A 14,723-nucleotide genomic window follows, 5' to 3' on the forward strand; every position below is an offset into this window, starting at 1 on the left:
TTTCTAATCTGTGTGCTTGAAGAGACACCTGTGAAAAAAAATGTATGAAGATGGCAGAGAGGTAGAAGATGATACCTTTGTTGTCCTTGGCTGCAGGTAACAAGGGGGCCCACAGAACCATTGCTGTGATTTCAGAAATTCAGAAATTAATTTTGGATTGTGTGTGGGTGTGAGGCTTTCTCTGTCCTTCCCCCATTACTCCTCTTCCTTCCAGTCCTGCAAAAGGAAGTATCACCATGAGCATTTCTGCAGCGGTTGTTCAGACTTGCCCAAAATGTTTGTGCCGGCGCATGCGCTGCTCCCCACGCAGCCACTGGGGCATCAGCCCTCACCCCATCCTTCCCTTGCTCCTTGCTAGGCTGCCCACCCTGCTGTCTGGGTCTCAAATCCCACAGGCAGGGAGAAGGATGGGAAGCCCCAGCCTGGCATCTGCTCCCAGCTCTTGGCTGTGGGGTCACAGCTCCTGCCGCAGCATCAGCACAGCAGGTTCACTGTCAGCATCAGCATCCTTTGCCCACAAGGTGAATATTTACATCTCTCCCTCAGCTGTACATTCATACTCCTTTCTGATGCCTACCATCCTTTTCTTTTCTGCCTGCTGGACCTAGCAAAAAGGAAGCAAAATCCATGTTATTAAAGTATGAATATAATTATTATACATGGAGAAAACTGCTTTCTGATAGTGGTTGGGAATTTATAGCCCACGGCCAGAAGCATCTTTCCTTATAGACATGATACCCCCTGTATAACTAATGCATTTTCAAACGTTGCCTTTGTATTGCCTGTTCCTAAAACTCCTGACAGAGACCCTATAATTTCAGGAATTAGTCCAGTCAAGTAATAAGACTTAATGTTTCAGTTGATTTATGGGCAAAAAGCTCCATCACTGGCAGTCTTTGGGAGATGAGATTTGGATACATACACATTATTTATTTAGTGTTGCTGGGTTCTCTCGTTAATAGTTTGTGTGTGTGGTATTTTTTACACGTAACATTTCTTTTTCTAGATCAGAGAGTGCAGGACATTAGACTGGTTTTGCTGGTAAAATCAGACATAGCTGTGGTATTAGGAATTGTTCTAGACACAGTTAAGTCTTGTTGCAGCTGAACTTGCTGCAAGACACAGCTGGGACTGCTACACACCACAGAGGGCGAACAAGAACGGCCTTTTCTTAAAATGACTGTGGAGAGACTCCCATAGGAAATGTTTTTGTTTTGTTTTTTTGAAATCTGTGTGTGGCATAGGAAAGGAATGGGTGGAAGAATGATAACAAGAGAGAGCATGTCTGTGAGAGAGATAAGATTGAAAAGGGCTGGTAAGCAAAACTGCTCAGAGTTGAGCCCATGTTTGCAAAATTGTTCAGCCCTTAGAAAAGCTGATGCTCATTTAGTTGTGTAACTGGTACTGAGCTCCTGGAAAATCCAGCCCTCGAAATTAGCAAGATAAGAAACTCAGTTTTTAAAATCCTTTAATAAGGATACTCCTTCCGCTGTGTTAAAAGCCACGAAAACAAACACAGTCTTGCTGGACACAGATTTTGGGGATTTGTTTCCTATTTATAAAGAAACAAATCCTGACTCTCTTTTTTTCCCAGTGATTTATACATGAGCCCCATCTTGTGTGTTCCCTTCAAATCATCTCACTGGCTCTGGGAGCAAAGGGTTTGAAATGCTTTGCCTGCACAATGTTTCCTTTCCTTTCAATCCCAGAGAAAACCAGAATGGGGTGACAGTGACTGGTTGAATGACTTTTGAAGTACAACATATACATACATATGTGTGGTGTTTATGCATATCTGTGCATTAAATATATACATATGTGTGCTTTAAGATCGACTAGACATCCACCCTTGGGCTCTGCTTTCTATGATTAGCCTCGATTAGCATTGCAATTATAAATACCTGGTAAATGTCTGCCTTTGATCTAACCCGCCTGTCACTCAATAGTCTTTTAAACTCCAGGTTTCCTCTCTCTTTCTTGACATTTGTCATTGTCTTCCTTCTGAATGCCTTCCTTGCCGTTCTCAAAAGCTGCCCAAAAAGCACTAGAGGGTAGATTGGAGTATCAAGTACCATGCTCGAGGCTCAGAGGCAGCTGCCACGTTCTAAAAGGTCTCTTTATTCTTTGCAGCCACAGCTTTGTCCGAATAACAAATATTCACTTCCCTCCCCTTTATCTTTCATGGAAAAAAATCCCCCAGAATAACAATAAGTTCTTCCCTCTTTCCAGCCTAGCCCAGTGTACATTAATACACCTTGTAATTGCTTGTCTCTATCGGTTTTAGTCCTTTGCCCTTTTTTGCTCCTTCTTTTTGTACTTCAGCTTCATCATTGATCCTATTCACTCTATTCCCAGCGCTGAAATCCAAGTCCCAAATGCCAGCAAGAAATACTCAGCCATTCATGACCAATTGAATGGCTCGATTTAAAGGGGAAGATAGCACCTCATCTACTGTTACTATTCACTGCAATAATCTCCATCGCCCGTTCACTGGAGAAAGCAGCGTGTCCTGGGTTCAAGTACAGACTGTGCTGCTGATCCCTGGCTTGAAAGGACTAGAAGGAGCATTGCACATGACAGGGAGTCACCTTTCTGCCTTTGAAGGCTTTTATGTATTCACATCAATACAATGGTCAACACTACTAAGAGCCCAGGAATGCTGTTCTGTTCACCCCCGCCCTGGCAGGATCCCAACCCACTTGCAGCAACACGCCAAAAAAATAAGTCAAGAAGGCTCAAATAAGGCCAGATCCTCTGCTAGAAACGTGCTGTCAGTGTAAACACTTCCACTGCAGCATCCATGAGGATTCAGGAGGAAAAGCAAACTTCAGTATTTTAGCAATTGCTGCACCAAGGATGGTCCTGTCAGATGTAAGTACAGGTCCCGTGGGCTTCCAGGTGGCTCCTGCTGGACTCTCCCTTTGGAGACTGGGCTACAGAAAGAAGCCACAGAGGGAATAAGGAATGTCAGTGATGCATCATTTACGCACGGGGTGCCAATGTTTCCTAAGCTGATCATAAATCTTTGTCAGCAATTGCTGTAATCAGAAAGTAGAGCTTTCACTGAACACCGGATAGAGCCTGTGCTCCTTGAATACTTGTTTTTTTTTCTTAATTTTTCATGAGGTAACTGAAAATCTCAAAAAGTTTTCCCTGAAAACTTAAAAAAAAAAATAAAATATTCCATTTATTGGTAAATTTTGCCCACAGGGATCTGATTTTGGCTTTTCTCCACTGAAAATATTCTTCTGGCAGAATCCAACTGTATATTTTTCAGTCAATGAAAACGTTATTTTTTACTTCTTAACAAATGTTAAAACTTTCAGGGGTCCTTTTTTTTTTTTTTTTTTTTTATGTACCGTTTGCGCAGCTGCATAAAAAATACTATAATACAGGATTTGGTTTTGGTTTTCTTTTTCCCTGTTAACTTCATTAGCCATAGCATGGTGGACCGTAAATCCCCATTTCCACACATATTGTCAGCAATGTGACTACACTGCACAACCAGAAAGTGGGCACAGAGCGGAGATAAAATTATATTGGTTACAAATAGCAGTGGAGCAAACTGACTTCCTGAAGTGCAATCAGTTGCAAGAACCATTCAGGTCTGATGTGTTTTTGTGGTGGTATTATTCCCATCAGAGAAGGTTATGTCTTGGTGGGGTAAATTCCAGCCTTTCTCCAGGACCATCTGTCTACAACAATCCAGCTCACAGATGTTTTGTTCTACTGAGGAATATTAGGGAGAATGGAAATCAGTTCCAGATCATATCCTCGTTTTCCAGGTGAAAGTGTCTCTCCAGGTCTTCTGATAGATTTTTGGGTAGCCAGAAGACTTTTGGGGTGTTTGTTTTTTTTTTTTTTTTTTAACCTGATGTTTTCCTTGCTTTTCCCAGAAGAAGAGCAGATTATTAGAAGCCCCATGTGCCTGCCAATTACCCAATCCCAGCTCCCACTCAGTTCTGGTTACTGCAAGATGCAATGAAGCAACCAAGTCACAGGGCAGGAATAAACGCTAATACAGACCAGGGCTCACCAGTAAACTCTTCCCATTAAAGCCCAGCTCCCAGGCCTGCTGAGCTCGAACCAGCTGAGTTTAGACCAGCACAGGAGGCTTGGAGAGCCTCAGCTTTCGGGTCTTGCCTTTCTGAGTGAGAACACTTGTTTAAAAAAAAAAAAAAAAAAAGACTTTGAAGTACAGTGAAAGATTTTATGTTGCTTTCTAACTCCATGCTGAATCATCAGGGAATCCTGGAGAAGACTGACAGTCAAACAATCAGGAAAAGTAGGAAAGGCTGTTTTCCCTAGAGATTTCTTGTAGGTCTTGGCTTCTGCCGAGCTAAATGCAACAAGGAAATAGTCTTTTTTCAAGGTACTTTACTATCTCCAGCCAAAATCAGGAAATGATACTTTGTGAGAAAAATATATAAACGTATATTAACTAAACTTTTGTAAAGATTCAGGAATTTGGATTTTGATCAGTTTGTGTTTTCTCCAGACCAGTCTTATCCTCTACATCTCAGCACAGTTATTCTGTTTGTCCAACTCAGGATGTCATCAGAAATGCCAGCAAGAGGCATTTGAGTATGTATAAATCTCATCACTGCAAGCCTTAATTTTTGACTAAAAATCAGGTGTGGATGAGAAATCATAAAATTATAGCATGCTGTTCAAGAATGTTGCTGTCTTGTTATTTTTTCTTGTTTTCAGGCTTTTGGGGTAGGTAGACACTGCTCACATTTGATGGCATTATTCTACCATCATGAGGGCTGGAAATATATTTATTACAATCATAGCTAAGATCTTAAAATAATCTGGGGTCTCTGTTCAGTCATTGTAAAATCCTGAGATAAAATTCCATTGGTATTTTAGCAGCTACCCTGAGGCTCAACGTTTTAATTTTCGCTTGATGCAAACCCCCCACTTTTTCTTGAAGTCCTCAATTTTACCCCTCTTAGTTCAGAACTGAGATCAAAATAGTTTAGCTTCCTTGAAATAGCTAACCTGCTATTCCCATCTGGAAAATGGAGACTGGGAGCCAAAACGTTTATGTTGAATTAGAGAAGATGCTCCTCACACTAAGCCTTGTTTCATGTTGCAGCTCTGTGAAAAACGGGAGGAGAGCGGCTGCCTTTTGAAGGAGATGACCAATTTTCTTTTGATCTGTTTTTAATACAGAGCTTGGTCTAAAGGCCAACCTCAGGCATCACAGACATGACCAGAGAAATGCTGCTTCAAAGGGTGGAGAAGGTGGAATTACAGCATTGCTTCATCTCTCTGGGCAGGAATGGTTTGCTAAAAACTCACTTTATGCCATCTTTAAATTAAAAAGAAATACAAAGAAAGGATTATTTAGCGAGATAATTGAGGAGTTTTCTTGTGGGTAATTCCTGTGCATACTGTGCTTTCTCTTTAGCTCTTTTTGAACTTTAGACAGAGTGTTCTAGGTCCTTGATTACAGAGCCTGGAATGACTCTTCTAACCAAAGAAGATGGTTTCAAGGCCTTCCCAAAACACCTGACACAGCCCTTGCCCTGAACCTATTGACGCGTGGTGGGAATGATGCCTATCTTTGGGATACTCAGCATGATGGACAGAGACTGACTGAGGGAAGTATCCCTGACAATCTGTTCTAATTTGGTCATATAGAGAGTGTTAGTATCCAACTCTATTGGCTGTTTTTGCATTGAGATGAGTTATCTTTGTCCCTAAACAAAGCTGTTCGTATCACAGTGCTGCAAAGCTACCAAGACTTACCCCTTCACAGAGAAGATCGTTTTACCTGAAAGATTCCACCAATCCAAGTATTGAAAGCCAATCCAAACATAAAAACATCAGGAAGAATTGTCATCATTTATAACAAAATCTTTCCTGCAGCCCCATGGTTGAAGTGACAGCATTCTCCACATGCCACAACCAGCTTTATCCCCTATCATCAGGAGATTATTTTTCTTAGAAATATTTACGACTTTCTCTTCTGAAGTGGATTGATTATTTCGGTTTCAGCAAATTCTGCCGTTTCTCACCTGCAAAATCTTCCCTGTTCCTGTTGAGATCCTGTTCATCACCTCGGGCTGGTCTAATGACTCCTAATAGCTGGCGTTCATTAGGCCTCGAGGAGCTGCTTTAACACACTGCGCCCTTTGTAGGGCGAAAGGCAGGGTCTCAGCTGGTGCCTGCTGAATTAGAAACAATTAGAAATGCTTTAATTGGAGTCAACAGAGCTACCTAAACTTACCACATTTGAGGAGCCAGCATAGGCTGAGCAGCACCCGCAGTTTACGGGATTCGACTGCTGATTATGACTCACGGGCAGACTGGGAAAATGGCGAATTTTTGAACAATATCCCTTTCTGTGTTGCAAGCAGGTCAAATGCTGTCCCACTTTTACAATCCAGCAGGGAGATAGGGTTTAGGAGCACACAAAAGCCCTAGCAAAAGAGTTGGAGTTGAGGTCACATTTTCATACCCACATTATTGAACCATACCTTTGAAAGACAAAAGAGCAGGCGATGTCCTGACATGTAGCTGTTGCTTAATGATTGTGTTGTCGGTCTGGAGAGGGCGGAGTGGGGAGTTGCTTAACAGTTTTACATTTTCCCATGGTATAACACTGGTGATATGGTTAGCTGTAATTAAAGGGTTATATAAATAAGCCATTGGGAAACAAATTAATTTATTTCCTTGGTGGGGCTAGTTATGTAATTTGGGCCTTTCACGTTGATCTACTTTCTCTTTGAAGCACTCAGCACCCCCCCCTAAACCTGGTCCTTCTCTCCCAATTGTTTTCAAATAATTTCCAAACACGTCAAGGAATGCAGATGTTAAATGTGCTGCAGCCTGAACTTCATTGAAGCAGCAATGCCCTTAATGAGAAAAAGCTGGAGAGCAGAGTGAGACCTGGCCTGTAAAACGGTTTTATGGCATGTCTATTGCTTTATCAGCAAAGGCCTTCGAAGAGGCAGAACAGAGGTGCTCAGAGAGCTGCACAGAGCTGTCGGTCCAACGGGCCACACTCAACAGCAGCACCCACCCACTGCCCCCAGCCCTTGCAGGGAGTGGGAGAATCCAACACCCAGACCTCATTTGGGGCAGCTCCATCGGTTTTGGTGATACTCAACCTTCATTTACTCAGGATCTGGCACAGTCTTGGGGATGGGAAAAGGAAGGATGGGCTGGTTCCTACGCCGAGCAGAGAAACTGCCCTTTTCCAGGGAAATAATAAGATGTCATTAAAAGTCCAGCTTAAAAAACCCTAAGTTTTCCTCTTGCATCTGTGTTTCTTTTATGAGCTTGTAAGCAACATCATTAAGCTACTTGCCATTCTCTGAGCAGATCTTTATTTAATCATGCAATTTTTTTTGCATTCTCTTCCCTAGAAATGTAAAGCCTCAAGCGTTAGAAATTTTTAAACAAATTCCTAAAGTTTAATTCTGTATATGGAGCTGTAGTATAGAAAACAAACAATTTCCATGAATGCTATTTGTACTAACAGCTATACTGGTTTCCTGTAAGAGACACCAATTTGACTTCACCCAAAAAAAAAAAAAAAAAAAAAAAAGGAAAAAATAAGAAAAAAGGAGGAAAAAGCAGCATTTTAGTGTCTTGACATAGAGATCATGGCTACACTTCAGACAGCTCTTCCAGGCTCCAGCTGGGAGATTCAAACAAGCTTCACCAACTAAAGGGAAGTGTATATCTGTGATATTTCTGGTGTTGAATGAAAATACAAAAAGCATTACATTAGTTATGGAGTATGGTCTCATCCCTTTCCTCCTCTGACATACATGCCTGGCTAGAAAAGATCTCATCCCTAACCTCTTGGACTTACCATTGTGGAAGACCCTACTGGCAGAGGGGGAAAGGCAGTGCTGGTTTCTCTTTGGTTTAGATTTTAAGATTTCTAGTCTCAGGATAATTCCAGATCCTGGTTGGCTGCACTAATTTCCTTTTAAACTTTCACTTAATGTAGTGCAGTAACTTCACAGCATGTGCCTTAGGAATGAACATCAACCAAAACTGCTGATCGTGTTTATCTTACACTACAGGGAAGCCACTGATCAAAGCAATGTATATTTTAATCAAAACTCTTCCCAAAGTGGCAGCTTCCACTGCCAGAGTGTCTCTGCTAACACTGCAGAAAGAATAAAGGAAAACAAGTCCTCCCAATTAATAACAGTCTGGAGGCAAATCTGAAGCCACCCAGCAGAGCTTCACATCACTGAAGTGGATATCAAGTGGAAGACTCCGATAAAGTCAGGCTGGAGCCCTGGGTGTGTTTGTCTCTCTCTGGTGGATTTTGAAGGGAGTGAGACCCTATGCTCGCTCACAGACTGTCAGTCACTTTAGCATTTTGAAGGTTTAATGGCTTTGATTTTCAAATTCTCATCACAGTCTGCAAAGAAGAGGAAGAAATTATTGTGAACTAAGGAACAGGACCATGGTGGGTTGGACTTCTCTGTGGGGGTTTGGATAGTTTTTGTGGGAGCTTTCAACCGTTTGCAGTCAGCACTGGATTAGGCACAGCCTGTGCAGAATAAGAGGTGCTAAGGTGCAGTCCCTGGCTCTCCTCTGACTTTACAGAACAGCCAGGCACACGTCTTTGGTGTCTGAGCTTGTCGGTGTCCAGAAATCACTGTTTCTGGCCAATTCAGCCCAGTTCCCTCCTCAAGATGAGCCTACAGAGCACTGTTGTTTCCTTGAGGAGGTTTCCAAAAGGCATCATGGGAATGTGCAGTAAATAGGCAGTGTTAATAGTGACATCAGTGGAATGAGAAGCCTTTAGGCATTTGAAGGGCTGAGACTGAGATTTGTGAGATCAGAAATGGTGATTTCCTATAAAAATCACAGGTAAATTTGGACAAATTGCTTAAACTTGGTGTCCTTAATGCTCAAAATTACCTAAACATCTGCATTAATCCACTTATCTTAAAGAAACTTAACTTTAATCATACTTAACTTCAATAATACACTTGTGTCCCAATTATGCTAATAACACTCAAGTATGTACTTGAGTGTTTCACTGACTGATATTCTTCTGAATTGCAATTCCATGTCTCACATTTCCAGGGATGTTGTACTTCCCCTGAAGGAGGAAAGCAATGTGGCTGACTAGGAACTACAGGATTACTCATATTTGTTAGATCTTGGTGGGAACTTCTGAAGAAAATGGCCTTGTCTTGAGATACAAGGATCCCTCTTTTCCTTCTTTTTTTTTTTTTTTTTTGATGTTATGTAGGGAAAATAATTTTTAAATAAGTCGCTGAGGTTCGTTTTTTTTTTTTAAATGTTCGGGCAATAGAATTTTGCCCTTCAGTTGAAGAAATGAAGTGTTCTTAAAGTAACTGCTTCGAGAAAAAAAAAACGTCTTGGAATACTAATCTTATGCTCTTTATTTGCATTCTTGAGATTTAAAATGACTTTAAAGTTTTTATTGAAAAATCTGGAGAATAAAACTGCTCTTTGTCTTGTGGGTCAGGTTTCAGCAGAGACTCAATCTCACTGCTGATTTTTGAACCTCTGAAGATGCTGCTGTGCTTGGACTCGGTGTGACTGTTCTCCGAAGAAGAGCAGCATTGTAAGTCATCCATGTGATGTTTTCCTACTCGCTGTTGAGAATCTGCTCACAAAGGAAGGGCCAAAAATACTTTGAGCAAGGTTCTGTGAGTTTACATAGCTGATTAAAACTCGAGGCCCCGTTCCTTTGTTGAAATAGTATCCACTATCCATCACAACAGCCCGTCTGAGCCGCGGGGTAAATCACCCCTTTGGCAGCCATATTGCTAAAGCTCAGCCTCACACCGAGGTGAGAAAATAAACTGAGGACCCTTTGAGGAAATTTTTGAAGACTGTATGTAAGCTCAATATCTTTATTATTTCTTGCCACAGCTGACTGGGTCTCTGGTTTTATGTGTCTGCTCAAACAACAGCACCAGCAAGCGAAGCTGCTGCCGACTCCTGGTCATCGCAGACGAGGAGCCTGCTGGGGCAGAGAGCAGCAGTTTGGCAATTCCCAAGGAAATCTGAACTTTTGATCTTCTGACCTTTGAAAGGGGGTGGTTTTTAAATGCACACCAAATACTACAGACCTATTAGCCACGGGCAGATGTGACTGACACAGATGAGCTGTTGGCCTTCCTAGGAGGTAATGATCACCTGCATCTCCTTGTGCAGGCAGCAGGCAACACGAGGAGATGCATCCTCAGGATATATGAGCCTTGCAAGACGTGTTATTGTCCTTCAGCAGTAAGCAGGGCTGCCTCTGGGGAGTGCAGGCAGGACAGAACTGAAAGGACAAGAAGCAGCAAAAATGAAACTGCCTCAAAAGCTCCTTTTAATGTGCAGCACACAGGGAATAAATGGGTGCTGATTATGATGAAGCCTTTTGCTCCTGTAGTGCTTGGCACTCCTTAAGATGTCCTGATGGCTTTGAATTGTTCTCCTCCCTTGCAGCATCAAAGAGTAAATAGGCTGAATGTTGCCTGGTTTGGTCATTTGAACATTATCCTTTTTAACCTTCCTTTTTCTCTTTCTTCCTGTCCCACTTTCTTTCTTGGATAATGTTTTGCTTTCAGATGCTGCATCAACACAATGCTGTCTGAATATGCCACAGGGGAGACAAGCTTGGCACCCCGTGAACTTTATTGCCATGGAGAATTTGGCAGAAGTCATCATACCTTGCAGCCAGCATCTTCCTGTGGCAGGCTCAGGTAAAGGACCAGGACCCAGGTCTTCAGACATGTCCGGTGGTTCTGAATGCTGTAATGCTTTGAAATCAATTTGTCAGATGTGCTGAACCACACAAATCTGAAATAACCTTTCCTCTTTATTTCCTTGAATATAATACAGGTCTTGTATCTTTGTTTCCTTGAACTTCCCAGGAGTTCCAGCCTGACCACACTGGTTTTGTGCTATGGGATGCCTAGAAAATATGGATGCCCTAAGTAAGTATGAAACATTTCTTATTTCTTGCATCAGGCATATTCTCTTGTGATAGTTTTTACTATCTTCTCCATTTTGCCATGTCCTGTGTTTCCAGGAGAATCCCACTAAAATATTGATTTATTTAAAACACAACTAATGAGCTTTCTTTGTCCTCTGTCTCACACTGGAAAATCCCACCTGATCCCTAATTAACAAATTGATTTATTAAAACTATAACTAATGGCCTCCCTTTGTCCTTTTCTTCCAGCTGCAAAATCCCACCTGATCCCAGATTATCACATTGATTTATTTAAAATTAAAATATATGCGTTGCACAGTTTCTCTGTCATGCCCCTCAGTGAATGCCTCAGACATATGTTTCAATTAAGTGCTGACACTCTGATTTTACCACTGACAGATCAAATACTTTAAGAGAAAAGCAGTTGTTTAAAATGCCACATTGTACCCCCAGGTGTTCAAGCATTTGAGTATTCTTAGCATTAAGGTCGATATGAAGTCACTGGTAGAGAATCAGTCTTGCAGATCCATCCCAAGAAATAACCAGAGCATGTTTTTCTTCCAATATTTGGGTCATCCCACTGGTGTGAGCGGATCTTTGCAAGCCACTGTCCATGAGTCTCGTGCATCCAGTGTTTTTGCTGGATGATGGGTTTTTTGCTCCAAAGTGCTGCCAATGTCCAGTAGTGTTTTGCCTCACACAGAATAAACAACTGAGAAACATCAGCCAGAACAGGGGGAGCAGAGCAGGACTTGCGTGCCAGGGCTGCTGATTTGCCACGGGCTCTGCCTCTCGTAAACAGCTTGTGACAAGTCTAGCACGGTTTGCAAGTGTGTGTGTGAGTAACAAGGGCTCAGAAATACCACTCATCAACAGGATCTGACCTTGGGCTTGCGCTGATAGGAACACATCTGCAGGCAACACGAGGCCGTTACATCCCGGTATGTAAACACTGAGGTATCCTTGGCCCTCTTCCCTGCAGTGTTCCACAAAAACAGTCAGCGGGTCACTCACAGCAGACAATGCCTTCAGAGGGAGGAACTGAGGAATAACGGGCTGTTTCAGATGAAGCAAGAGAGAACGACACGGTCTCTGACAATGAAGGCGTGTGGTTGCAGGTTACATGGATTTCTTGCATCCAAAGGAACGGGAGAGAAATATGCCAATTGCTGTGCCAGCCAGCCAACCTTCTTGGGGCACAGTACAGGTAGCAGGGCCCCATCACATGCTGGTAACCACTCCAAAACCACTCATCTTCTTTTCCCTCTGAGCTGTCCCTTCTATTTTTCCGGTTGATAAAACAAAATCAGGCTGAAATCAAAAGTACCCAGAGGCTACTACAACTCCTGCTCCCAAGACTGACAAGACCCCCACATCAGTGGTGGTAACCTTTACAAGCTCTTGAAGCTCTTTCTGAGTAGTGCAGTGCGGGTCCACCTCACCAGCTGTGCTTAAAAAGGGACCTGAAGGAGACCCAGCACCTCCGCAAAGGGAAATTTGAAGCAGTGTCTGAGACAAAGGCCCAGGGGTGTCAGCCTGCCTTGCAGCAATGCTCTCAAACTTTGGCAAGCAGGCCCATGTTAAAGTGCTCTAGTGTTCCTCAAGGAGGGTTGGTGGTCTCTCTTGGGTAGCAGTAGTCTGCTCTTGTCTTCCAGTCCCTGACTCAGGTTTCCAGAACAAAGCTATAGAATGTCTGGCTCCATGACTTAATTGAGTGGTAAGCTCTTTATTTCACTTGGCCAACACCTCCTCTGGCTTCTATCCTAATGGGGAGATTTCTTAGTTAATTCTATCGACTTTCTGCACAATCTCCCTTCCAGTCTCCTCTACCCTCACAGGTTTTTTTCTTTAACATTTGTAGCTGTAGTCCTGTGTGCAGTTGTATCTGTGAACAAGAATACAGCTACACACAAGAGACAAAAAGCGTCACAGTCTAAATATAAATTAATGAAAGTAAAAAAGGAGCTAAATAGCTTATTTTCACCTGATCTGCCACATTGCCTAGCACAGTTTGGAGCAGATAAGGCATTTAATTTTAATTCTAAGTATGAGAAGAGTGGCATCTACCTGCTTACCCTTTAAAATATTGTTTTCCTACTCCCTCCCTAGAAACAATGTGCACACATCATAGATCAGATAGGACAGAAACGGGAAGTTCCTCTTTTTGTACGGGAATTGAGACACCTCAATTCCCATCACATTTGTCTTGCAACATAGGCCTTCTCCTCCCTCTGCCTGGTGCATCCTGCAAGGCTTCCAGCAAGCCCTCCTGGCAGGCAGATTATTTTGAACATAATAGTCCCACAGGGAGCCAACTTGGAGATCTGGGAGACCTGAATCCATGGCTTCCTTGCCTCAAGGGTTCAAACCCACATCTCATAGCAGGCCATGGGCTAGGATGGGATGGGTTTTTTCCCAGCTCCATCATAAGCTGTGCCCTTGTGCTGAAAGGGATGAATAGAGCCGAAAGGGGAAAGTAATCATGGGTGATGAGGGATGCTGTCTGGGAAAGGAGGCGCAGGAGACACCTTGTTTTGGTTTCTGCTCTCAGACTGTTTCCATATTTTGTCCAAAGATGATTACTTTTGAAACTCATAATTATTTTCTGGAGAAGGGACCTTTCCAGGCAGTTTGAGTCATTCCCAGATTCCCTTCCACTCTTTGTAAGTCTTGTCTTCCTTCCTTTAGAGCCCAAAAACCTCAGAAAGAAGATCACAGGTGCCACCAACAAAGACTACCTGTATGTGTCCAACAACCATCTTGAGTGTTTGAATTCCCACTCCAACCCCTGGGTGTGGGATACTTGTCTGTCATCGTGCCTAACAAAAGATAAGTGACAATTAATTTAAAAAGAAAAAATCCAAAAGTATGAAAGAGACCTTTTCTATGAAAATTTCTGTTTCACCAGTCGTCCCCCCCTTACCTTCCATCACTGTATTCATCTCACAGAAGTGAATTACCCAGAAAGTGCCAAAGGAAATGCATGACTGCCAAGCCAGTCACTCCAGGTATTATCTTATTAATCTTAATTGACATTTCCTTGTTTGTCTCTTATGTTTTTCCTTGTTGCAGCTTTGCATAGCCCTTTTTCTAAATTCCAGGTGATGAGTCCAGAGAAAAGCAGTGTTTGTTATCTAAGGAACCACATCTTAGTGGAAGATTGCTTTGAGGGTATTTGATACTATAATATCAGAGAGAAAGTATCCAAATGAAACCATAAGTAATAACCAGTAGCTTTAAAGTAATGAAACCTTGAATTTCTTCTTAGCTTTGCTTCTGGAAACTCAGCTCCAAGAGTGCGATGTCTTTATCAGATTCTTTAAGACCAGCCTCTGCTTTCAGCCGTGTTCAGACTCTGAAGTGTAGCAGAAAATACATCCCTGGCCTCTTGGCACTGTGTGTCTAGGTGATAGTGCACATCTCATGGACCAAACCTCTACCCAGATTTTCACAGGAAGTACAAACTCGCACAGTTAAAATGTGGGAGCATATTTCTTTTTTTTTTTCTAGAAATCCGAGAAAAATATTTCCCAGCCAGTTTATTCAGCCCCAGCAGTACTGCCACAATCATGTAGAAAATTCACAATTGCGTTCCCAGCCCTCAAAGCTTCCTTGCTGTGAAACTTCAGTTCCAGAAACTGGAATTGCTCAAAAGCCTGGAGATATTTGGAAAAGGGAGTTCACCTACACTGAACAAATCCTTGATGTTACCACATCAGCGGTGATGAAACCACGTGGGCAAAGCTGTGCTCAGTAAATTACTGTGTTATACATCTTAGCT

General features: G+C 42.4%; 1 long non-coding RNA gene across 1 annotated transcript in view; it reads left to right on the forward strand.

The window, feature by feature from the left end:
- The first annotated feature begins 9,894 nt into the window (after positions 1-9,894).
- Positions 9,895-14,723, forward strand: part of LOC135412464 (uncharacterized) — a 39,611-nt gene continuing 34,782 nt past the window's right edge. The window contains exons 1-3 of the long non-coding RNA XR_010429660.1: positions 9,895-10,144; positions 10,575-10,709; positions 10,849-10,943. This is a non-coding gene — a long non-coding RNA (uncharacterized LOC135412464). The remainder of the gene's footprint in view (positions 10,145-10,574; positions 10,710-10,848; positions 10,944-14,723) is intronic.

Source organism: Pseudopipra pipra, chromosome 3 (assembly GCF_036250125.1).
Source record: "Pseudopipra pipra isolate bDixPip1 chromosome 3, bDixPip1.hap1, whole genome shotgun sequence".
Lineage (NCBI taxonomy): Eukaryota > Metazoa > Chordata > Aves > Passeriformes > Pipridae > Pseudopipra > Pseudopipra pipra.